The sequence below is a fragment of the Lithobates pipiens genome, unplaced genomic scaffold (genome assembly GCF_037356315.1).
Source record: "Lithobates pipiens isolate NorthernLeopardFrog02 unplaced genomic scaffold, aLitPip1_a1.2 Scaffold_13, whole genome shotgun sequence".
In the NCBI taxonomy this organism is placed as follows: Eukaryota; Metazoa; Chordata; class Amphibia; order Anura; family Ranidae; genus Lithobates; species Lithobates pipiens.
Window position 1 is genome coordinate 225,310,958 of NW_027507718.1, and position 26,622 is coordinate 225,337,579.

General features: G+C 43.2%; 1 protein-coding gene across 2 annotated transcripts in view; it reads left to right on the top strand.

Moving 5' to 3' along the window:
* Positions 1-5,246: 5,246 nt before the first annotated feature.
* TMPRSS9 (transmembrane serine protease 9) overlaps positions 5,247-26,622 on the top strand; it is a 212,154-nt gene continuing 190,778 nt past the window's right edge. For both annotated transcript variants that reach the window (XM_077476274.1, XM_077476273.1), the window contains exon 1: positions 5,247-5,396. The gene's annotated coding sequence lies outside the window, so the exon portion shown is untranslated. The remainder of the gene's footprint in view (positions 5,397-26,622) is intronic.

A 26,622-nucleotide genomic window follows, 5' to 3' on the forward strand; every position in this document is an offset into this window, starting at 1 on the left:
TGGAAAATTTGGTCCGACGGATATTCCGACGGAAACAGTCCGATGCATACCACACACAGTCGGATTATCTGACAACACGGTCCGATAGGACACATTCCGACGGATTCTCCGACCGTGTGTACGGGGGCTAATGGAAACTTGGGCTACTGGGGAATTATATATCGTTTTCAGGAAGGAAAGGAACCTAGGGCCAAACCCCAGGGTCTCAAGAGTGACAAAAAGGTAGTTCCAATTTAAGCTATCAAAGGCCTTATTAAGGTCCAGTGAAAGGAGCAAGAGTTCCCGGGTGAGTGGAGCATCGCAGTTGGAAGGCACCGTTGAGATCAGGGTTATGGATCTACAAATTTGATCTAGGGTCTGACGTCCTGTTATAAATCCCGATTGGGCTTTATAAATGTAATGCTCTAAAAAGGTATTAAGGTGAGAAGCCACAATTTTCGTAAGGATCTTTAAATCGCAATTTATTCACGAAATTAGGCGGTAGGTACGAACGTCAGTAGGGTCCATGTTGGGTTTAGGAATAACACTGATATATGCCTTATTTTTGTCCAAAGGGACTGTACCTCCCTCCCGCAGGGAATTAAAATAAAGAGCCATATGTGGAACCAACTGTCCGGAAATTTTTCTATAATAAAGATCAGGAAGACCATCAGGGCCAGGAGATTTGTAGAGTGAGAGTGTTTTGATAGCATCGCAGATTTCCTTGCCTGTAAAATGTTGGTCCATAGGGTCTTCATGATCATCTGCGATGGACAAGAGGGGGAGATTGCCCAGGAATTCCCTGATGGATCGAAGGGGCAGCGTCCCGAGGACTTCAATATAGGTCAGCGTACGAATTGTGGAACTCCCGAATAATTTTTTGGGGGTCCTGATAGTGATGGCCTCCCGACAGTCTGGGAGTGCCTAGGGGTAATCTTGTGTGCTAATAAAGAACCTGGATGGTCTTGCCAAGTGAAAAATGTGATTTGTCCATTGTAGTTGCTTCTCGGCCCTTGTGGTAAGGCAGATATTAAGTTCCAAGTGGGATTGTTCCATTTTAATAAATAGATTAGTGGACAGAGAGCGTTTATGTTGTTTAGTAAAAGCTTCAAACTGTCATGGTTATGCAATAGAGTTTGTCTGCTTACCTGTTTTCCATGTGTTCATCTCTAGAGACCAGCTGACCCTCACCTGACTGCTTTTGTAATCCATCCTCTGGCATGACTCCACCCTAGCTCCTATCAGAGAACTCTATATTAACCTGTGCACTGCAGGCCAACCCTGCTGATCAACCTTTGTGTGTTAGCTTCCTGTTACCTGCTGTGTGCTCTTCTGTTGTTCCGTTACCGACTTTGGCGTGTCCTTGACTATCCCTGTTTGCCTGTGATCCTGACCTTTTGGCATGTCCCTGGCTATTCCTTTCTTCTTGTGACCCCGACCTTGGCTTTGTCCCTCACTATCCCTATCCTCCTGTTGCCTACTGTGGGTGTGAGCTGGGGGACCCTGGGGGTCACGACCTGGAGCCAGTTGCAGCCAAGTCCATCCTCACTACTAGAGGCGCTGGTGAACACCTGCTGGCTCTTAGACTCCGCGCCCCAGGGAATCTTACGCTCTAACCCCGGTGGGATCTGTCTCCCATCCACAGCAGTCAGCCATAGGGTCCACAACCTTGCGGTGCACTCCTGATCCCTACGGTGTGCATCTGTCACCTCGCCTCAAGGTGACCTGACACAAACTCCTTGGTCTTGGCAGAGATCAATTCAGTATGAGCTTTTTTGAGTCCGGAGGACAATTGAATAAAGGCTTCCCGGACAGAAGCTTTGTGTGCGGCCCAGTTAATAGCAGGGAATGTGTCTCCTGGAATATTAATGTCTGAGTAAGTTTGTAAATAATTAGAAATCTCAAGACCGTGAGATTCGTCACCAAGGAGAGATTCATTCAATCGCCAATGTGGATTTGCTGTCCTACTGGTGAGGTCCGAGATCTGAACCATAACTGGACCATGGTCCGACCAGGAAGTAGATAATTTTTTGGCGGACTTCAATTTAGGCAACAGTCCCGAGAGGAGAAATATGTGATCTGTACGTATGTAATGTCCATGTGCTCTCGAATAATAGTCATCTCTAGCAGTGGGGTTTGCTTCCTTCCAGGCATCCTTCCAGGCATCCACTAAATCATAATGATAAAGCAGTTTTGCAATTTTCTTACTCTGTTTAGGAGGGGGTCGGAGCCCTGCGGTGTGTGATTTGTCTTTAATAAGATCCAAGGCTAGGTTAGAGTCACCCCCTAAAATTACTTCACCTTCAAATTCAGGAGCCATGGACCGTAAGAGGGAGTGAAAGAATGTGGTTTGATTTTTGTTGGGAGAGTGGTAAATTAGGAAAGTAACTAATGTTTCCCCCAGATGACCTTTAACTAGAAGGTAACACCCGTCTTTGTCTCTAAGAACTTTGGTTTTGGTGAATGATATGCATCTAGAGAAGCAGAGGGCCACTCCCCTCTTTTTCTCCGACGGAGGAAAAGAGGATAGTCTTTATGGAGATACCGAGGTGTAAATAGGGAGGTAAAGTGCATCTCCTGGAGAGCAACAATGTCTGCCCCCAGAGAACAGTAATGTATAAAGGCCTTAATCGGTTTAGCTGGTGACCCGAAACCCTGTTATGGTAGAGGAGGCGGATGTTTTGGGAGGTAGACATTGCACTAGACATAGGAAACAGTCAACCAATCATTGACAAACAGACTTACCCACTCACCAGGAGAATCTCCAAGCAATCCTCAGGAAAGAACAGTAGTAGGAAAAGTTAAAACAAAAATAGAGAAAGAAAAAAAAGGAAAAAAAAGGAAAAAAAACAATAGGATAGTCAAGCCAGGATACCTCTGGCGCTGAGTAACATGGCATAGAAATGTAGAAAGTCATGTATAGTAACTAGTAAACAATTTAAATGTTTCAGAGTCGAAGTTCAGAGTGCGGAGGAGTCTTCACCAAAAGCAAGTGATGGGAAGAGTCCTTCGAGTGAGCATAGTGCATAGACACCCCCAGCAGTAAAGGCACATCTAAATACATTTTTGGTCTCATAACACCACCCAGAAAAACTGAACCAAATAGTGAAATAACCATAACATACAACATAATGGTATGTACGTTGATATAAAAATGTCCAACCTGAAATAAAAAACAAGTATGTTAACCTCAATTAAACGAAAAAGAAAAAATTTCAAGGTCAGCTAGAGTATGTGACATCAACGTTAGCAAAAAAGCAAAAAAGCAGAAGCAGCGGCTAATGTCCCGTGACAGGACCACTGAGAAGCCGCAGCTCTAAACAACAGGGCCATCCAGTAATATGGAACAAGTTTTCAAGATGCACGAGAGGAAGAAGCTGAATTCTTCATCAGCTTATTTGACCAAAGAGGGGAGAGTGGAGGAGGGGGTTTGCTGGATCCAGGCCGGTTCTCTGGTAAGGAGTTATGAGAAATGAAGCCCAATTTCAGTAAAATTGTGTTACCCACAGCAAATGTAGAAAAGGTGTAGGACTTGCTGTTAAATGTGAATTGGAGTTTGAAGGGGTAGTTCCATCTATAGCAAATGTTGCGCTGGATCAGCGGCAGCAACAAAGGTTTAAACCATCGCCTCTTTTGGATAGTGGCCTGGGAGATATCAACAAATATTTGAATCTTGAGACCATCTATTTTCAGATCCGGGTTTTCTCTGGCATGACGCATCACTGCTTCTTAGATCCGAAAAATGTGCGGTTTTACGATAACATCCCTGGGGGGGGGGCGTCAGGCTTTGGAGGGACCAAAGCCCTATGGATGCGATCTATTTCCATATGAATGTCATCAATGTCAGGTGCTGCCACTTGCATTAGTGAATAAGTGACGGAGGTGATATCTTTCACACTTTCATGAATGCCCCTGATATGAAAATTATAGCGCCTGGCACAGTTTTCGAGATCGTTGATTTTGGAGTATGCTTCTTCAAGCCAATTTTGTAGGTCAGTTATCATATTCACATTTTGGAACACTCTGTGAACCATATCATCTACTTTTGATTCAATGCTTTCCCACCAGTTCCCCAGCTCCTGGAAATCCTGTTTTATGTCCATGGCCAATTTTTCAGTAGCTTTAGCCAGTTCTCTTTGTAGCAGATTCGCAAAGTGGGCTAAAAGTATTGGGTCTCCCGAGTATTGTGGCTGAGCTGATGTGATAGCAGGGAAATCAGTAGTACTGTCTTGATCTAGCTCTTGGCTACTGGGCTGGCTTCATAAAATGTCTGCCATTTCTCTATCAAGAACAGAGGAGGTATGGGAGTCTTGGCTGGGTGATAGGGCTGCAGCCTCTGAGGGAGACTGTGCAGGGCTATGGGGTGAGCAGCATGTATTTATGTGCTCACCTGTGTCTGGGGAAGGCATAGAGGGGCTTGACTGGAAGCTACCTTGACCAGGAGGTTTAGGGACCTTCTTCTGTGAGAGTGGTTTCTCCTCTCTGGATGCCAGCGTCCCTCGTGTGTTGCAACCTGTCGCCATCTTGGATTCCCTGTTTATAGCCCGGGAGGAGTAGCGGGGGCCGCCCTGGGGCTTTCCACACGACTGGTGTGGCATCTGATGGGTAAATGCTAAATACAACTGCTAAATATATCTGCCGGGGGTGTGTGGAGCAGATCAGAGGCACATCTGCTCTGGCCGGCTGCGCATGTGCTCTCCAGTGATTGTTTTTAAAAAGTTCGGGATTCTTTCCTAGAGGTACATAATATAACTGGATACTAATATTTATAGGTAATGCTGATGCAGGGAATTTTCGATTGCCTCTTGGGGGGATCAGAAAGGAATGTTTTTTCCCTGCTGGAGCAAATTGGATCATGCTTTGCTGGATTTTTTTGCCTTCTTCTGGATCAACTGTGGTTATAGAGTTGTGTATAGAAGATTGTCATTTTTTTCCCCCTTATTTTGGTTGAACTAGATGGACTTGTGTATTTTTTCAACCAGACTATGTACCTACTGTATGTAAGGGATGTCCTCTGCCCATCTGTGTTTTATTCATATACAATTATTCATTAATAATCATTTTTGTTTTTTCAAGGAAGAACTGTCCATTCTTACTGAATTTATCTCAGCAAAATCTGGACTGTTTAACATGCTTCCTTTACCTCAGTTCCCAGGACAGCTCCTTTCTATCTTGCACAATCCAAAAAAAAAAAAAAAAGTTGCCATCCAAAGCCAATCCCATGAAACTGAGCTCTAAATATTCATGGACTGGGAAACTTCTTACCCCCTCCTCTTGGTACACAAAAAGGATCGACTCAGGTAACGGAGACAGTCAATGCAGCAAGGGACTTTATGGGACGTAGCTGTAGTGCTGGAATCTGTCCTTTTAGGATACAGAAGGATTTCCTGTGCGGCATACAAGCACACACAGTACAGGTGAGTGATTCAGTGTAACATCTTACAAATATCTCTTAGTGGTACTGTGGCTCCCCATAGTGTAACAGAGGAGTAATCTGCAAAAGACGGATTATTTGAGATCATAGGCTCCATCTGTGATGGTTTGTATTGATTCAGCAAAACTTTTAATTGAATTCTAAATCAGGAAATTCTAGATGAGGATCACACGAGGATTAGCTTCTCTGTTGTTGCTGTAACTATCGTTGTCAAAGAAAAAGCACCATTGTTTTGCATTAAGGTATTTTATAATGAATTTAACTGATTGCTACCTTGATTAACCATTGATTTGAAATTCTCAAGACCCACAAACTGTAAAGAAGTTAAAGTGATCCTCTCGGCACACAACAACAGCAATAAAAAAAATCAGCATGGAATAAAAATCTTTAAATGTGCCACTTGTGCCAAAGACAGCACCATTAATCATTGATGTATTCAATAGATACTGCTGCCTTAAAAAAATCATCTGCATTGGTCAAAATTTCGGGTGTATAAAATGCCTGGTCCCCTGTTGCATTCTGTGGTTCCATCCCAGGCTCCCTAAATTACCAAATACTGTAGTGACGTAGGGCTCAAAGGATGGAACCACAAAGTGCAGAGGGGGAGCAGGCATCTGACAATCCTGGAAGTGTTGGATGCAGGACATTTTTAAATCAGCAGCATCTTTTCAATACAGTGGAATATTGGTGGTACAGGTGATTAAAAAAAAACTTGAATTCAAAGCAGATTTATTTATTTATTTCAGTGGTGACGGGTTTCTTTAATGTGACACTAAACAATATCCTTCTTCTCCAAAAGTAATCCACATCCACTACTTAATGGCCCTGAGCAGTGCACGTTAGTTGAGGTCACGTCCACTGTTTGCAGTTCTTTGCACAAATCCCATAGTTCAAAGTCCCTAGAACATTTCCGGAGCGAGGAAGACAGGGTGGCTATGTTCCTACATACTATGGACAACGAATGTAGACACCCTCCAACCCGGAGTCAGATCATAGCAGAAAAGATAAGGAGTTTGGAGAAAGCTTAGATCAGTAGAAGATATATTTTGAGTTAAGAATTCATACTTAATTATATATTTTTTTAAACCAGTAGTTTAGTGTCACTTTAAAGCAGAATTTCAGGCAAGTACAGAATATATGCTTTAATCTAGCTGTGTGTTCATATAAAAAAATGTATTTGTGTGTTCACATAAAAATATATGTATTTTAAAATCCTGATAATATGCTGCAACTGTTTGCATTCTCTGTTACACCATCTTCCCATTTGTAGCATTTATCAAACTTAAAGTGGGGGTATGAAGGCAGAAGTTGTGAATACAGGTGTCACCGTTATGCTATATAGTGGCAGGTGTGGGGAGATTTACTAAAACTGGAGCACCCAGAATCCGGTGCAGCTGTGCATAGTAACCAATCAGCTTCTAACTTTAGCTTGTTTAATTAAAATTTAACAATAAGCCCCTGTTCACATCAGTCTATTGCCGGCAACGCCATTGTCCCAATCGGTGCGACGACGACTTTGCGGTGCAGCACCCATTTCCAAAAGTAGTTCCTGCACTACATTTGGCGACTTCGGAGGCAATTTCAAAAGACATCTGTGCATGAACCGGCACAGATGTCTTTGAAATCGCCCCCGAACTTGCACTGGAATACGGGTTTAAAATTGTGCGAGTTCAGCTGAACTTGATTTCAAATCCGCGTTCAGTGTGAACATACCCTGAAACCTGGAAGCTTTAGTAAATCAACCCCCAATGCGTGTTTCCCAAAAGTCTGCCTGCTCAGAACTGAAAATATGTTAGCTTTTACACTTCACTAATATGCATTTCATCTTTTGTTTAGCTGTTTAACTGGAGTACTGCTCTTATTTCAATCACAGTGTTTTACTGATCCCACACTTAAAAAGCAGAGATATTGGCCTATAGCCCCTTATAAAATATACAGTAGATATTGCATGTAAAGGATTTGACATGAGTTTGCTGAAAACGGAACTTTAGTGTTTAAATTCATATACATACAGCCACTGAATACTGCCCTGAGTGTCTATCTTCTGGCACTGTGAAAGTTAAAGGATATTTAAAGGTTTGTTTAAAAAAAAAAATTGTCATACTTACCTCATCTGTGCAGTTGGTTTTGCACAGAGTGGCCCCGGTCCTCCTCTTCTGGTGTCCCTCAGTGGCGCTTCTGGCTCCTCCTCATCTTGAGTGCCCAGTTGGAGAGCTGCTCTCCCTCGGGGCAGTTGTGCGGATCGCTCCAGTGTCCTGCTGCTGTATCCATTGATACAGACAGCAGGACTCGACCCCGCCCCCGGCTCCCATGTCATTGGATTTGATTGACAGCAGCAGGAGCCAATGGCTGCACTGCTATCAATTTATACAATCAGCACCCAAGACACCGGCTGGGGCTGGTGTGCTCATCCCCGTCCCCTTACAGACTGGGTTTAGGTGAGAAAAAGGGGGGCTCTGGGGGGCTGCCGCATCACAGGAGGTTTTTTCACCATAATGCATAGAATGTAATAAGGTAAAAAAGCTTGAGGGTTTACAACCCCTTTAATAGCAGCAGCTGCTAGTGTGACATCTTGAGCTGCTCGCCCGCCCCCTGCTGCCCTCTCTGCCATTCATATTGCTCGTATTACTACACTCCCACAAAGCACTGAGTTCTGCGAATGGAGGAGTAGTTGAACGATAAGATCTTCCCACCCATTCACAGAATGTGATGCCTTATGAGAGTGTACAAGTTCTGTGAATGACAGAGAGGGGCAGGAGGGGTGGGCAAATGGCGCAACTCTTATCTGTGGAAACCGCTGCTGTTAACCTTCACATCGCCGTAAGATAGCTGCTCAGGGCAATATCCAGTGGCTGTGAAGGAGATACTACAGCTGCCTTCAGATAACAGGATACAAGGCATGACATGAGCCTAACGTGTTTTCTGCTATATCCCAGAGAAAAAAATATACTGCATTTCGGCTTTACCAAAAGTCTACAATAAAATGCTTTTTTACTAATCAATAACATTGTTTATACTTTGACCAAATGAAGTGGTTATATGACTAATTAAGCAATGCAAACTGCAGTGAAAATATACCAAATGCAATGCTTCATAGCTACCAACCTGATTTGACAATTATAGTTATAGTGTGCCAGAATATCGCAGAAAGATTTGGTTACTATGAATTCAATTATATTTTGCCTTACTGAAAATACCTAGATATGCTTCCTGGTAAACTGCTTTTTTTAAATAAATTCTCTTTATTAGCTGGTGAACCTGTTTTAAATTTTTCTACCAACTTATAAGTATAGCCTACAGCTGGCAAACTATGTACAGGGTCCTACAATAATCTGGGGGAACTCCAGATTATAAAACATTATAAAACAGTCTTGCTACAGAGTTCTATTGGAAAGTTAATCATTTAGTGCTTTCTTGAACACCTTTCTCCTAGTAGGAGAAAAGCAGGGTACAAATTACGCTTAAAGCCATTTCTTTGTAAATACATTTAGGTACGTCAAGCACTTAAGTGTTAAGTCATTTGATTGGCCAGAATAATAATTAATTCTGTCCATTGAAATGACTTAAACTGGTTGTAAACCCTCAGATATACCCATTGACGCGAACAGCCTCAGGTGATACACAGATTGAACAAATCCTCCTTACATAGGTTTTACTTTTTTATCTGCATTCTTCTCTTCCCTACAGCCCTTCAAAAAGACAGATCATGTTAAAAATCTTTCTTCATCTGTCAGGAGCACAGAAGGGGGTGGAGAGGCTGCATTTACAGTGTGTGAGAGCTGATTGGAGGAAAAGAGCACATCGCCTTTCACACAACAGAAGAACTGTGTTGTGAATGGACAAGCTCTGTTTTGAGCTCTCCCTCCCAACACAAATTTATCTCATGTGTCGGAAAAAAAAACTTCTCAGAAGTGGCACATGCTGATAGCAGAGGGACAAAGCACCAGAGAGAAACCAGCTTTGGATAGAGATAAGTAAACACTACAGATACAGTATGTGCTTTGTTCAGATTCCATGACTGAGGCTAAACAACCAAGCACTAAAAGCACGTTTACCCGTGTTTATCAATTGTTGTTCTGTCAAAATGCTGCTGCTCCTGAACGCGCTGGTAGTGGGGGGGGGGGGGGGGGGTTCTGCCGTTCCACGCCCCTACCTCTAATTGTCTGTAAGCATGGACACATAGGCTACCATCAGTGTTGCCAACCCAACAGATTGAAATTTACTGGCACGACACCCTAAATTTACTTGCACAGCCAAGTTTTTACTGCCATTTCCAAAAGTTACAAAATTACAGTTTTAAGTATAAATTTCACGATTTAGGCTACAAACAAGTATAATATGTAAATAGTAATGTGATTTAAGGTAGATAATAAGGCAAAAAACATATTTCTTATTTTATTTTCACTATAGTAAGTAAGCAGCTCAGGGACAGTCCTAGGAGGGCAAGAAATTAGAATGGGTGCCATACACATGAAATTGACTCTCACAGTGACACCGACAGCAGTGTGCAGCAATACAGATTAAGGACATGACATGTCCCCTCCTGAGTCATAGTGTCAGGTTTTCCCTCCAGTCTAAAAGTACTGACGGTCCCAGTCCCAGCTTGCCTTTCTCCCATCCCGCAGACCCACACACAAGGCTCTGGCTGCTCTGCTTGGCTCCCTTGCACCATGACATCACAGGACATGTTTAGGCACCGCCTCCGACAGAGCCACTCGAACACACTGTAGCAGGCACTTGTATGGTCTCGGCTGGCTCCGGGCCGAGCGTCACAGCCATATTATTTACTGGCAGGAAAAAATTGCCTGTTTTTTACTTGCTGCCAGTAAAAATACTGACGGTTGGCAACACTGGCTACCATTGAGGGGCGTTTAGAGGCAGAAAATAAAAAAGGGTCAAACACTCCTAAAAGTGGCATTTTTAATGTCCAGTGAGCATGAGGCCTCAAGTAGGGAGAAAAATTAAGTATCATAAAAGCTATTAAAAAAGCTGTATATTGACAATTGTGAAGCCACTAGCCAAATAATGTGCACTACTTTGATAGTGAAAAGTTCAACCTGAACTAATTTATACTGAATGTTAAATATAAACTCTAAAAAAAAATGTTTTGGATAAACAAAAAAAAAAAAAAAAAAAAAAACAATGACAGTGATATACAGTATTTTCTGATTTAATCTGGGAAGGGACTAAACGTAAAAGTTGACTTTATGTAGAAATTAAATGAAATCTTAAAGTCACAGCAAGTGAACTTTATATAGAGATTAAAGGAAATCTATAGTCACTGTATGCACTTTCATTTTATAACATCTGCACTGTAATAGTAAACAATAGTTATATTTGGAAATTCAATATAATCTCCTGTTTTTGTGAGTTATGTCTGTCTGCTGGCCATCTCGTTCCACAACCTCCTGGGTTCCTAGCATGCTTTGTAGCGTCTCTTCTTCTGTTTACTTTTGATTTCTAAGGACTACATATCCCATGGCACCCTGCTGTCTGCAAGCAGTGATTTCTGTACTAACTTCTCCTTGTTGTTTGGGGATCTTCACAGCGTAATGCCGCGTACACACGGGCGGACTGTATGGCCTACTTAGTCCGTCGAAACACATTTCAGCGGACAGTCTGCTTGTGTGTGGGCTTCAGCGGACTTTTTCAGCGTGCAGTCTGGCGTACTAAGTATTTCAGATTTTTCGAAATTCTGTCCGTCATACTTTGGTTTCAGCGGACAATCCGCTCGTCAGTAGGCTAGTTCGACGGACTAAGAATGGCGCATGCTCAGAAAGGATTTACACGGTGGAAGGGTGCATTGCTGTGTATTGGACTTCCTATTTCTAGTCCCGTCGTACGTGCCGTACGTCATCGCGCAAGCTTTCGACGGACTGTTTGTGCATCCGTGTGTGGTCAAGTCCGTTCATTCGAAAGTATGACGGACTGTCCATCGGATTGTATGACGGACTAAGTAGGCCATACAGTCCGCCCGTGTGTACACGGCTTAAGTGTACAAACTTTGAGGTTGTTTAGATTTGAGTAGACTTGAAATAACTAAAATCAAATGTGAAAATTAATATATGATCTTACATTTTCACCATATACAATATCTCCCAAAAGTGAGTACACCTCTCACATTTTTGTAAATATTTTATTATATCTTTTCATATGACAACACTGAAGAAATTACACTTTGATACAATGTAAGTAGTGAGTGTACAGCTTGTATAACAGTGTAACTTTGCTGCCCCCTCAAAATACCTCAACACACAGCCATAAATGTCTAAACCACTGGCAACAAAAGTGAGTACACCCCTAAGTGAAAAATGTCCAAATTGGGCCCAAAGTGTCAATATTTTGTGTGGCCACCATTATTTTCCAGCACTGCCTTAACCCTCTTGGACATGGAGTTTACCAGAGCTTCACAGCTTGCCACTGGAGTCCTCTTCTACTTCTCCATGAAGACATCATGGAGCTGGTGGTTGTTAGAGGCCGCATGCTCCCCCACCTTCTGTTTGAGGATGCCCCACAGATACTCAGTAGAATTTAGGTCTGGAGACATGCTTGGCCAGTCCATCACCTTTACCCTCAGCTTCTTTAGCAAGGCAGTGGTCGTCTTGGAGGTGCGATTGGGGTCATTATCATGTTGGAATACTGCCCTGCAGCCCAGTCTCTTAAGGGAGGGGATCATGCTCTGCTTCAGTATGTCACAGTACATGTTGGCATTCATGGTTCCCTCGGTGAACTGTAGCTCCCCAGTGCCGGCAGCACTCATGCAGCCCCAGACCATGACATTCCCACCACTATGCTTAACTGTAGGCAAGACACACTTGTCTTTGTACTCCTCACCTGGTTGCTGCCAAACACGCTTGACACCATCTGAACCAAATAAGTTTATCTTGGTCTCATCAGATCATAAGACAAATTTGCAGTAATCCATGTCCTTAGTCTGCTTGTCTTCAGCAAACCGTGGGCTTTCTTGTGCATCATCTTTAGAAGAGGCTTCCTTCTGTGACGACAGCCATGCAGACCAATTTGATGCAGTGTGCGGCATATGGTCTGGGCACTGACAGGCTGACCCCCACCCCTTAAACCTCTGCAGCAATGCTGACAACACTCATACGTCTATTTCCCAAAGACAACTTCTGGATATGACGCTGAGCACATGCACTCAACTTCTTTGGTCGACTATGGCGAGGCCTGTTCTGAGTGGAACCTGTCCTGTTAAACTGCTGTATGGTCCTGGCCACCATGCTGCAGCTCAGTTTCAGGGTCTTGGCAATCTTCTTATAGCCTAGGCCATCTTTATGTAGAGCAAAAATTATTTTTTTCAGATTCTCAGAGAGTTCTTTGCTATGAGGTGCCATGTTGAACTTCCAGTGACCAGCATGAGAGAGTGAGAGCGATAACACCAAATTTAACACACCTGCCCCCCATTCACACCTGAGACCTTGTAACACTACACGTCACATGACACCTGGGAGGGAAAATGGGTACTTGAGACAATTTTTGAAATTTTCACTTAGGGATGTACTCACTTTTGTTGCCAGCAGTTTAGACATTAATGGCTGTGTGTCGAGTTATTTTGAAGGGACAGAAAATGTATACTGTTACACAAGCTGTACACTCAGTACTTTACATTGTAGCAAAGTGTCATTTCTTCAGTGTTGTCATATGAAAAGATATAATAAAATATTTACAAAAATATGAGGGGTGTACTCACTTTTGGGAGATACTGTATATGCTTTAAAGTCTGTTACCAACAGGGATAGGATTGGTATTATTTGTTGAGCTATCAGGGAAGGAACTAAAAATACCCAACAGAAAGGTTACACTACTTACATGAAAATCAATGCTCTTTTAGGTAATATCCATCATCAACTGCCTTTTTTTTTACCACTAAAGCCAACTGTCAGTATACTCAGATTTATTCTTGGGAACTGTCCTAGTCCTCAAACAGAGAAGTTTTCTTTGCTTCTTAGACAACCAAGAAACACTTAGCTGACTCCTGTCAACTGTTGTCACAGCTCCTCCCATTTCCTGCTTTCATATGAAGCAGTAGCAGAGACATTGACTTTTCCTGCTAGACTCCTGCTGCTGTCAGCTATGAGGAGGTCGCCGGGACATTGCTTAACGGCATGTGCGCGGGTGCCTTCCTAGCACCTGACTTGTTTGGGAGGTGCCCTGAGGAAGGAGGAGCAGACAGTGCCGGCAAGGTACTGCCAGAAGAGGAGGTAAGGGACCTTTCTGTACAATATCATTGAACAGAGCAGGTAACTATAACCTCTTTTATTTTAACAAAAGAAAACAATCTTTAGTTTGTCATAAATTTTGCTTTCAGTTTCGTTATGTATAGCATCTGTATTTTGGTAATTTTGTGTTACTGTTTGATTTGTGTATGTTTATTGCTGTTTTTTAACCACTTGGGCGCCGGAAGAATTTACCTCTTTCATGACCAGGCCATTTTTTGATATTCGGCACTGCGCTACTTTAACTAGTAATTGTGCAGTCATGCAAGGCTGTACCCAAACTAAATTTACAACATTTTTTTAACACACATAGAGCTTTTTTGTGGTATTGGTCACCTCTGGGTTTTTTCTTTTTTGCAATATGAATGAAAAAATAGAACATTTTGGGGAAAAAAAAATTCTTTCTGCTATAAAATATATAAATATATTCAATAAAAAATAAAAAAAATCTAATTTCCTCATAAATGTTGGCCAAAATGTATTTTGCTACATGTGTTTGATAAAAGAAATACCAATAAGTGTAAACTGATCAGCCATAACATTGTGACCACTGACAGGTAAAGGTAATATCTTGTTACAATGACATTTGAAAATTTGTGGGATATATTAGGCAGCCCATGGTGAACCATGTCCACAGCTGAAAGCTTCTACAATGGTCACATGAACAACAGAACTGGACTACAGAGCAATGGAAGAAGGTGGCCTGGTCTGATGAATCCCGTTTTTCATCATGTGGATGGCCGGGTACGTGTGCGTCACTTTCCTGGGGAAGAGATGGCACCAGAATGCGGTATAAGAAGCCAAGTCGGCAGAGGCAGTGTGATGCTTCAGGCAATGTTCTGCTGGGAAACCTTGGGTCCTGCCATTCATGTGGATATTACTTTGGTGTCCATGCCTCAATGGGTCAGGGCAGTTTTAGCAAAAGGGGGCCATACTCAATGTTAGGTGTGTGGTCATAATGTTTTGGCTGATCAGTGTATATTGATTGGTTTGCGTGAACGTTATAGCACCTACAAACTATGGTATATATACTGGAATTTTCATTTTTGTTTTTAAACTACTTATGGTGGTGATCTACCTATAGTGGGAATGTGATAGTACAGCAGGCAATCTGTCACTAACCGATGGTGGGGGGAACTGACTAACTGCCACTCACATTACCACTGACATTCATACTGTAATCAGTGATAATGCTATACACTGTCACTGTACTTATGACACTGGCTGGGAAGGGGTTAACATCTAGGGCAAACAAGATGTTAAGTGTGTGCCTAACTATATGTAATGTGTGTAAAGGGTGCTGCTTTTACTACTAGATCTATCAGTTTCGTCTCCCTGCTATGCAGGGAGGAAAAACCGACAGATTGTATAGAGCTCTGTGTTGTTTGTCAACACAGAGCACTGGGCTGTGATATTACACAGTCAATCAGCAGGTCTTAGCCGTGAATCATTGGCTGGGAATTGCTGACAGGCTCCCGCTGTGTACAATCACAGCGGCTGCTGGACAGGGAGCGCACATGCGCACACTCTAGACCCAGAAGTAGGCAGCAATGTACGGGTGGGTGGGCTATTTAGGAGACTAAAAAAATCTCATGGTCTCTGAAACCCACACACAGTGTTATATAGCCTACCTTGAAACCTATATAAAAAACTCAATGGTCCCGAGGAATTTAAGGTGGGAAATTGGTCTCCAGAAGGGCTACACTGAGTTCGAGGAGTGGTACAGTTATTTTAATAAAGCAGGAGTCTCATTCCTACACTTTTTAGTAGAAAGGAAATCCAACAAATTGGAAAAACTTGATGATGAGATAAAAATTATTGAGGATAAACCCAGCCCTTTAAAAGAAAGTGAGAATTATAGGGAGAGGTCCCAGAATCTCCTAAAGATCCTTGAAAAAGAAGATAAAGATCAGGGGTTAAAGAAAATAAAAAATATTATAGGGATCTGTCAGATTACCAGGGCAGTGTTTTTTATGAGGCTCAGAAGAAACTGTTCTGATCATGATGAATTCCTTGTACAGGCTAAGACCCCAACATGAAGATTCACGGAGAAGGGCTATACTAGTGAGTCCTTGACTAGTACTTTGGATTCTGTAAAAACTATAAAGGGAAGACTTACTTAAACATAGGTCACCAAATTCAAATGGGTCCTTTTCCTCAGTAGTTCCTTTAGTTACCACTTACTCTATGCAACATGAGAGTATTAAACAGATTATTTCCAGGCACTGGCATATTGTAAACAATGACAGAGCTTTGAAGGCTGTGTTACCTGAGAAACCACAAGTGGTGTTTAAAGGTGCTCCATCTTTGAGGAATAGAGTGGCTCCTAAAATCTTTAACCCCCCCCCATTAATATAATTTTTTTTTTCAACCAGCTAACAGGTTTTTACCAATGTAAGAGGTGTAGGGTGTGTTCTCTAAGTGGCTGTACCCATAGAAGAACCACCAGTTTAATTTCTACCAGTACTCAGATTCAACATACGAATAAACCGTTCAATATTTGCTCTAAAGTGGAGGTGGTTTACTGATCGCAGTGCCCATGTGGGCTTTAATATGTAGGGAGGACTAAACGTCCCCTACAGGTCCGTTTCAACTAACACATTACCAATATCAAAATTGGATTTAAGAACCACTCGGTGTCCAAGAATTATTTGCTTGCACACAATAAAGACCCTTCCAAGACCATTTTTTCGGGCACTGAAAAAACTCACTGCAGGGACAGTTCGCTAGTGAAGGAAATATCCAAACTAGAAATGTCCTGGCTGGATCCATAAACTAAAGACCAATGACCCCTATATGTTGAATATAGATGTTGACGTGAATGTCTTTATGATGGTTATTGGTGTATACTCGATCTGATTCACATGTGTAGGCCAAATAATCCCTTTATTAAATTAGTATATTCATATATTGTATTTTGTCCTATAATATATATTTTTTATTCATATGAGGTGTGGGGGTTATTGCTTTAATAATTATGAGTTAATTATTATTCTTCACACATACGTTTTCATTAATTTTTTAATTAATAATTAATCTGGGTTTTGGTTGATTATTTAATTGTCTCCCATTAAAGTTTTAGGATTTTCTAGATGTCATTTCAAATTAGGGAAGCCTAATAGCGTGTTATATTCTCTGATTTGGATTATATATAGATATTTAATTCACTATTAAGATTTACCCTTTATTTATGACATTTTTTGGGGGTTACTGGTCCTAATCACTTATTGTATCATTATGGTTGATTTAGAATTAATTTAGGTTGTGACATCTCAATTGTCACCCACTACGGCTTTAGGCTACTGTGATATAGCCCTTACATAATACACATTTTTAATTAGGGACACTTAAGGGTTTGTTATTTTTTTCCTGATGATTTTTTTCTTAATTTGATTTCACACAGGGGTTTAATGGGTTATTTATTGGTGAGGCATATACCTGAGAGGTAATGGGGTAATGGGGTAATGGGATGAATTAACGTCTCTCATTAGATCACGTTCATCCAGCGGCTCTATTTGATTAAGATTTGAGTGGAGGCATTTCTGATTAGTGTTTGGGTGCCTTGCTTCTGGTTAGGTGAGGGTTGCCCATATCCAAAGTGGCGTGTTTGTGGCCAACCACTTGGGACTCAGAACGAGGTGTGGTTTTGCTTTATAAGGTGGTGAGTCAACACACTGCCTCGTTCCCCATTGACAACATCACATATGACAAAATGCGTCTGGAGGAGGGTACGTGTTGAGGTGGCGGCACACTTTTTGATGTGAATCACTGTGGTGGCATTGTGAATATCATTTACCTTATTATTCAGATTATGGACACATATTGTCATGATATGCAATGAAGGATCCACTAGCAATATTTGGGACTTTATTAGCGCAGCTCCTCTTTTACTGTACGGGTACGTTGCTTTGCCTACCCTGGGCACTCGCCCAGAGTACATTGCGGGTGGGCAGTCGGGAAGTGGTTAAGTAATAGAGTAACAGAGGAAGCAACTGCTCCTGGTTTGTTGATCCTGAGGAGGCAAAGCTGACCATAATTTAGGAATTCCTGCTTCTGTTTATGGATGCAGCAATTATTTTATTTGTTGACTAGATGAGGCGTGTAAAAAATAAAAATAGTATATATTGTGTATATATCTCCTTAGTAGTGAGGTGTGCATCATTTTATTATAATCCAAGCATAACAGGTGCTGGAAAAGACAGGTTCCACTCTGTCGCTTGTACAAACTCCACATGATTTCTGCACTCACAGCTGCTGCTGCAATATCCTAGACAATTTGATAGGGTACAAGGATCAGTACAAAATACAAGGGTTTTGAGTGTCCCTGTGCTTCCTCAGGTGGAGTATAATTAGCAAAGTAATTAATATTAATTTAAATAGACAAATCACAATGGAAGCTGCACTGGTGGCTGCTGACAGTGACCACCGACATAGATGCAGGCTATCTAACACAGATTCACATCTCCAAAGAGCTAACATTGATCTATAATAGAACATAAAGACCCCTTTCACACTGAGGCAGTTTTCAGGTGTTTGAGCGCTAGAAATAGCGCCTGCAAAGCGCCTGAAAACTGCTCCCCGCTTGTGGGATGTTTGGAAAAGTCCTGCAAGAAGCATCTTTGGGGCGGTTTGGGAGCGCTGTATACAGTGCTCCCAAAACATCCCTGCCCATTGCAATGAATAGGCAGTGCTTCCGAAGCGCTGCAACATGGGAGGTTTTTAACCCCTTGTTTGGGGTGAAAAGCGCCCTGCTAGCGGCCAAAAAGCGCCGCTTAAACAGCGCTAAAGCACAGCTAAAACGAGTGGCTCTTAGCACTAATGCGGCCGCGGCCCCAGTGTGAAAGTGGTCTTATAGACACAACTTGAAGGAATAACACATCACAGGTAGGACAGTCCATAGCCACAAGAATTCAACTGTCACAATCTTACTAGATTAATCAAAAAATAAATAAAAGTCTCTCACCAATCTACAGTCTGGTGAACCTGAGATATGAAAAAAAAGAAGTTCACATAAATAGACAAAGATCATAATCCTGGTTGAGGTCACTGGCACTGTAGTAACCTTGAAGCACAACTCCAATCTCTCAATCAACATTAACTATTTTTAATCCTCATGCTGCTAGCATTAGTATTTAGATAGGAAAGTATGTCATATTTACTAGTTTTAAACTTTTTTTGTACATTTCTTCAGTTACTTTCTGGTTTCCATGCCTAGGCAAATTGCGTTATATACCCCAGGAGTCTTCAGGGGGAGGAGGGGATTTCTCATCTAAGCACACCCTCCTATGCATGCCTGAGCTAAGGGCAGATGGATTCCAGGAAGTAAATTCTACATGAATCATCTGCCCTTACTCAAGATGGTCACGGCCAAGAAATTCGAGGGGTGTGTTTTTCAAAGGGATTTATCAGCAAAATAAAGCATAGAGCCATGGATGGATGGGGGAGTTTGATTTGAATATTAAAAATGAAATAAATAGTGTTATTGGTTTGTGGTGCTCAGATGCAGTGTAGTTCCACTTTAACTTATTGATCCACCATAACTCATGTTTATTCTCAAGTCAAAATTCTCTCTCCTTCCCCCCTGTGTAATGGGAACATTGCCTAGAGTTCTGAGTCAAAGAGTAAAATTCTGAATGCCCAGCCTCAGCAGAGTCTTGATAATGGTAATGATGGTAATTATTATCATTACAAAATGTGGGTGATACATTTCCTACATTTTTAGGTCATTTTCCCTGTGGACACGCTAATGCATAAACTATATGTGAGGAGAGGCAAGTCAGATGAGATCTAATCCGGTATTTCATCCCAAAAATCAGAAGGATTCTGTTCTCCATGCATTATCATCCCTTTTGTAGGAGAGTAGGTTCCCCTGTTAGAAAACTTGAGAGATTGGCTTGCCCAATATGATTTGCAATCAATTTCTATGGAGGTAATACTAGGCATTCTTACTAAAACAATCTGCTTCCTTTCCATGATTGACATGTATTCAATAAGATTTGATAATACCTTTCTATTAGTGAGATTAGTGAACAAGACTGATGACTCCCAGCGTTCAGTGTAATTCCATGCACAGATAGCCATGTCAGTTGCTGGCTCATGGAATTTTCTAACTGTAACTACACCTTTATATAATACCTGTAATTTCGAGACATTAACTCATTGATATACTTCCTTGGACCTACATGGTTTGATATTTGCAGAATACCATAAGGTCCAGAGGATTCCAAGGGGCTTGAAAAAACATTTGCTACCCATGTTATTTAATGACAATGGGGAGTACAAAACCATATTCCGACAGATCCTGAACAAGTACTCTTTTGATTTGATTGTCACTGTCCAATGCATTCAAAATAAACTTTCTATACTGAAAGAGCACATTACTAAAGTGGACCAATAACTAAGCACTAACTTGTCAGCTGAGAATTTTTCCTCTATAAAACCAAAGCTGGATCTGGATATACTTAGTTATCGTAAGGAGTTGGAACAAAAGAAAAAATTCAAATTTTCTCCGGATCAGGAAGATCAAATCAAATACCATTGGCTCGGGGGTAAATGAGACTTAAAGCGGAGGTCCACCCTAAAGTGGACCTTCCGCTCATCGGAACCCTCCCCCCCTCCGGCGCTACAATTGGCACCTTTCAGGGGGGAGGGGGGTGCAGATACCTGTACAGTACAGGTATCTGCACCCACTTCCGGGATAGCTCTCTGCGGAAAGGGGCGTAGATTACGCCCCTTTCCGCAAGTGCCCGCCCCTTTCCGCAAGTGCCCCGCTGCCTGCTGGGAAACACACAGATCCCAGAGGCAGCGGGGACCGTCCTTATTGCACAGCGCGACTCGCGCATGCGCAGTAGGGAACCGGGAAATGAAGCCGAAAGGCTCCATTTCCTGATTCCCATACCCAAGATGGCGGCGGCAGCACTCGAGACGATCTAGAGATCGGCTTCGGGTGCCGACATCGCGGGCGCGCTGGACAGGTAAGTGTCACTATTTTAAAAGTCAGCAGCTGCAGTATTTGTAGCTGCTGGCTTTTAAAAAAAAAAAAAAACGCGGAGTCCCGGTGGACTCCCGCTTTAAATGTGTAGGAGGGAGACATCAGGTTCTTCAACCTCTCATACTGTGGACACCTATTCTACCATAATTTTTTTTAAATCATATACTATTACGTAAAGGGTGAGATGTCTTGTTCAATCCAGATGACAAAGCTGATCTTCATTACTACAAAGAAGAGATCCAACAACAGCTAAATGTTGAGTTGGTATATAAAAACTAGTGAGCCACTCCACATGGAGTGTCAAGAAGCAACTTGCTGATATCTTAGGCAGGGCTATGAGATCTGGTATTATAACTATGGATCTTTTTAAATATCTAGCGCTGTCACATTCCCATATTCCTGTAATTTATACATTACCCAAAATCAGTGTCACTTCCTGAGGCCCATTGTGTCTGAAAGAGATTCCATTTTCATTCCCATTTACTCTTTGCTGGATAAAATTCTATCTCAATTAATTCAGGAAACCAGAGCTTATATCCTAGACATTTGTACATTTTTTGTTTAAATGTAATGCCCAGTCAGACTCACGGGACCTTATCCTTGTAAAATGGGATGTCCCCAGTCTCTATACTTCAATGCCACATGAAGAAGGTATAAAGGCAGCTCTTCTGTTCATTCAGTCATGTGGGAAATATACAGAATTTCGAATTGGTTTATTTCAATAAATTATTTTTCAAGCTCAACTGTATTTGCAATTGAGAGGCATTGCCGTGGGATCCACAGTTGCTCCATCATTTGTGGGTGTTTATATGGATATATTTGAGAAAATGTTTGTTTTTTCTCATCTTCAGTGTGTACAAAACTTCACTGCCTGGAGGCACTATATTGATGACATTTTTGCCTTGTAGCAAGGCAACATCGTCAAAATAAGAAATGACTGCACCTCACTTGGGCTCCAAGTAAAGATTATTGGAATATAAAAATATCCAAAATGACACCAGAGAACACCAGCAGTGGACAAGGTAGACGCATTTTACACAACAGAAATGTGCTTAATCATTACCAGACAACATTGGGTCCCTCCGTGAGCTTGACTGCATTTAAATCTGTGTGATCCATGCAATATGTAAAGCATGTCTTTTGACACTAAAAGAATTCCCCTTTTGGATGTTCTATTGTATATAGAGTTTGTATTTGTGAAAATGGATTTAAATTTGAAACCTAAAGATAAAAATCAACCGTTCAGAAATGAAATATTTCATCCTCCCCACATCACTTGATATGCAGCCAATTTTTGAGGGTGAAATGCATTGTTTCTAACAAGGAAAAACATCAAGATTAGAAGAAATGACATCAACATTTTTAGATATAGAATCTCCTTGATTTTTTAGAGACCAAAAAAGAGTCATTGAGGGAAACTTCCATAATAGATGATATAAAGGAGCAAAAAAAAGGATTCTGTTCTCTATGCAATATCATCCCTTCAGTAGGAGAGTGCTTTCCCTTGTTAGAAAACATTGGCACCTTTTAGCCAAGGCATATATGGACAATCTAGGTACAAATGGTTCCACTACAAGCTTTTCATTTTAGCTGGAGCTTTAGAGGTTGGCTTGTCCAGTCTGATCTGCAGAAGGTCCTTTTTAGGTCCAAAATTAACTGGTTCCTTCCCATGCTTGACATGCATTGAGCACAATTTGATGGTAAAGGGCAAGAATTTTTTACATTCCAATACCGGGATGGAATTTGACTCGCCTCTCCTCGTCCCCTCTGCTCTTCTCGAGACCTACTACTCTCAAGCTCTCTCGTTTCCTCCTCCCATGCTCGTCTCCAGGATTTCTCCAGAGCTTCCCCCATCCTCTGGAACTCGCTACCTCCACTGATCTGGCTATCCCCTACTCATGCTACCTTCAGGCGATGCGATCCCTGAAAACTCATCTCCTCAGGGAAGCCTATCATGTCTCCAACTAATCTACTACCACTTCCATCAGCTCATTCCCCACAGTTTAACCTTTTGTTGGGCTGGATAGTCACAATTTCAGAATGATGTTCCCATACACAGGAGAGAAAGAGACAGAATTTTTTCTTTAAAAATGATGGATCAATAAGTTAGGGTCACTGCACCTCAACCGGGATTGGGTGGCATTCACCTGAGCTGTCACTGTCAGCAGCTACCTGTGCATCTTTCCGTTAAGATTTGTTGATTTAAATATCTTATTACCTTGTTAATTACCAGTGGAGGCTGGTGTTCAAATTTTTTTTTTTGGGGGGGGGGGGGGGGAGGGGCGCGAACAAACTGAAAAATTTCCCATCAATTGCAGCATCACTGTACCATCAATCACAGCCACTGTGCCATGAAACGCAGCCACTGTGCCCATCTATTGCCGCCACTGTGTCATCAAACGCAGCCACTGTGCCATCAAACGCAGCCGCTGTGCCATCAAACGCAGCCACCGTGCCCATCAATTGCTGCTACTGTGCCATCAAACGCAGCCACTGTGCTATCAAATGCAACCACTGTGCCCATCAAACACAGCCACTGTGCCCATCAAACGTAGCCACTGAGCCCATCAATTGCCATCACTGTACCATCAAATGCAGCCCCTGTGCTATCAAATGCAGCCACTGTGCCTATCAATTGCTGCTACTGTGCCACAAAGCACAGCCACTGTGCCATCAAACGCAGCCACTGTGCCCATCAAACCCAGCCACTGTGCCCATCAATTGCCATCACTGTACCATCAAATGCAGCCACTGTGCCCATCAATTGCCGCCACTGTGCCATCAAACGCAGCCACTGTGCCCATCAAACGCAGCCACTGTGCCAAATCAAATGCTGCCACTGTGCCATCAAATGCTGCCACTGTTTACCATCAAATACAGCTACTGTGCCCATCTTATGCAGCCACTGTGCCCATCAAATGAAGCCACTGTGCCTTATCAAATGCTGCCACTGTGCCATCAAATGCTGCGACTGTTTCCCATCAAATACAGCTACTGTGCCCATCTTATGAAGCCACTGTGCCCATCTTATGCTGTCACAGTGCCCCATCAAATGCAGCCACTGTGCAGCACTGAATACAGCCTCACTGTGCCCCATCAAATGCAGCCTCACTCTGCCCCATCAAATGCAGCCTCACTGTGCTCCATCATATGCAGCCTCACTGTGCCCCATCATATGCAGCCTCATTGTGCCCCATCAAATGTAGCCTCACTGTGCCCCATCATATGCAGCCTCACTGTGCCCCATCATATGCAGCCTCACTGTGCCCCATCATATGCACCCTCACTGTGCCCCATCATATGTAGCCTCACTGTGCCTCATAAAATGCAGCCTCACTGTGCCCCATCATATGCAGCCTCACTGTGCCCCATCAAATGCAACCTCACTGTGCCCCGTCACATGAAGCCTCACTGTGCCCCATCATATGCAGCCTCACTGTGTTCCATCATATGGTGCCTCACTGTGCCTCATCAAATTCAGCCTCACTGTGACCCATCAAATGCAGCCTCACTGTGCTCCATCATATGCAGCCTCACTGTGCCCCATCATATGCAGCCTCATTGTGCCCCATCAAATGTAGCCTCACTGTGCCTCATAAAATGCAGCCTCACTGTGCCCCATCATATGCAGCCTCACTGTGCCCCATCAAATGCAACCTCACTGTGCCCCGTCACATGCAGCCTCACTGTGCCCCGTCATATGCAGCCTCACTGTGTTCCATCATATGGAGCCTCACTGTGCCTCATCATATTCAACCTCACCGTGACCCATCAAATGCAGCCTCACTGTGCTCCATCATATGCAGCCTCACTGTGCCCCATCATATGCAGCCTCATTGTGCCCCATCAAATGTAGCCTCACTGTGCCCCATCATATGCAGCCTCACTGTGCCCCATCATATGTAGCCTTACTGTGCCCCATCATATGCAGCCTCATTGTGCCCCATCAAATGTAGCCTCACTGTGCCCCATCATATGCAGCCTCACTGTGCCCCATCATATGCAGCCTCACTGTGCCCCATCATATGCACCCTCACTGTGCCCCATCATATGCAGCCTCACTGTGCCCCATCAAATGCAGCCTCACTCTGCCCCATCAAATGCAGCCTCACTGTGCCCCATCAAATGCAACCTCACTGTGCCCCGTCACATGAAGCCTCACTGTGCCCCATCATATGCAGCCTCACTGTGTTCCATCATATGGAGCCTCACTGTGCCTCATCAAATTCAGCCTCACTGTGACCCATCAAATGCAGCCTCACTGTGCTCCATCATATGCAGCCTCACTGTGCCCCATCATATGCAGCCTCATTGTGCCCCATCAAATGTAGCCTCACTGTGCCTCATAAAATGCAGCCTCACTGTGCCCCATCATATGCAGCCTCACTGTGCCCCATCAAATGCAGCCTCACTGTGGAAATTAGCTTTATATAGAGTCTCATAGGTCGGAGTGAGATGTACCCCCAGATATTTTAGGAAGGATGACTTCCAAGCGTAGTGAAATGAGTGAGAGAGGGTTGACAATGTCCTCGGGTCATATTAAGGGGAAGGGCTTCCGTCTTTGAATTATTAATTTTGTAGCCCGAGAGGAGGCTATAAGTGTCCAATTCCTTATGGAGATTCGGCAAGGAAATTTGCGGCTGGGTCAAGGTTAGGAGGACATCATCCGCAAACAGGGACACTTTAAAGTCCCTTGTCCCGACCGGGATGCCATGAATGTTCGGATTTAGCCTTATATGAGCAGCAAGGGGTTCGATGCACAGTGCATACAAGAGAGGAGATAGGGGGCATCCCTGCCGAGTCCCGTTAGTTATAGGTAGCGTGGGAGAAAGGGCAAACTGGGTCCTAACCAGGGTCAGCAGGGATGAGTAGAGGTGAGAGATAGCTTGGAGGAACGGGCCTTCCACACCCGCCCTCCGGAGTGTGGCGAACAGGAAGGGCCAGCCTAGCCTATCGAAGGCCTTTTCAGCATCTAAGCTAAGGAGGATCGCTTCCGTATTGTTCCTGTTCGCCACCTCTACAAGGTCAATCACTCTCCTGGTGTTATCCCCTGCCTGTCGGCCGGGGATGAACCCCACTTGGTCTTTGTGTATCAGTGAAGGCATAAAAGCGTTCAATCTGTTGGCCAATAGCTTAGTAAAAAATTTTAAATCTGAATTTAGGAGAGCTATTGGCCTGTAATTAGGGCATAGAGTGTGGTCTTTCCCAGGTTTGGGAAGCATGGTCAGGAAGGATGTTTGCATATCCCTCGGGATGGGTGTCGAGCACATGAAAGCGTTAAATAGTGAAGTAATTCGGGGGAGCAGGGTCGGCAGAAAAGTTTAGTAGTAAAGGTAGGATAGGCCATCAGGCCCAGGTGCCTTGTTGTTAGGGAGGGCTTTAATTATGTCCTCGACTTCCTCATCTACAATTGGAGAGTTGAGGCTAGTTAGAGCCGTGGGGGAGAGCCTTGGGAGAGCACAGTCTGTCAAATATTCATCAATTGCTTGGGCCAAAGCGGGTGCCGGAGGATTATGGGGGACGCTCGGGTCGTTGTAAAGGGCGGAATAGTAATCATGGAAAAGTTGGGTGATTTTGGATGGGTGGGAATGTAGAGTGCCGTTCGCATCTTTGATGGAGACGGGTGAGGTGACCGCAGTTCTCTCGTGGAGTTGTCTTGCTAAAAGTGTATGGGATTTGTTTGCTTTGTCATAGAAAGTTTGTCTCAAACGGAGAAGGGCCTTCTCCGTCTTCCCAACCTCCAGGTCCCGTAAGCTTGCCCTGGTGCTCACTAAAGCCCTAAGCGTTTGGACAGTAGGGGATCGCAGGAGGCTGGCCTCCAGATTATGTAACCTGCTGAGCAGAAGCTGTCTCGCCTTGTTTGCATTCCGCTTCAGGGCCGTAGAGAGCGCAATACACTGACCTCTAAACACTGCCTTGTGGCCCTCCCACACCGAGGTCAGAGACACCTCAGGTGAGGTATTTTCGGCGAAGTAGAGCCTCAG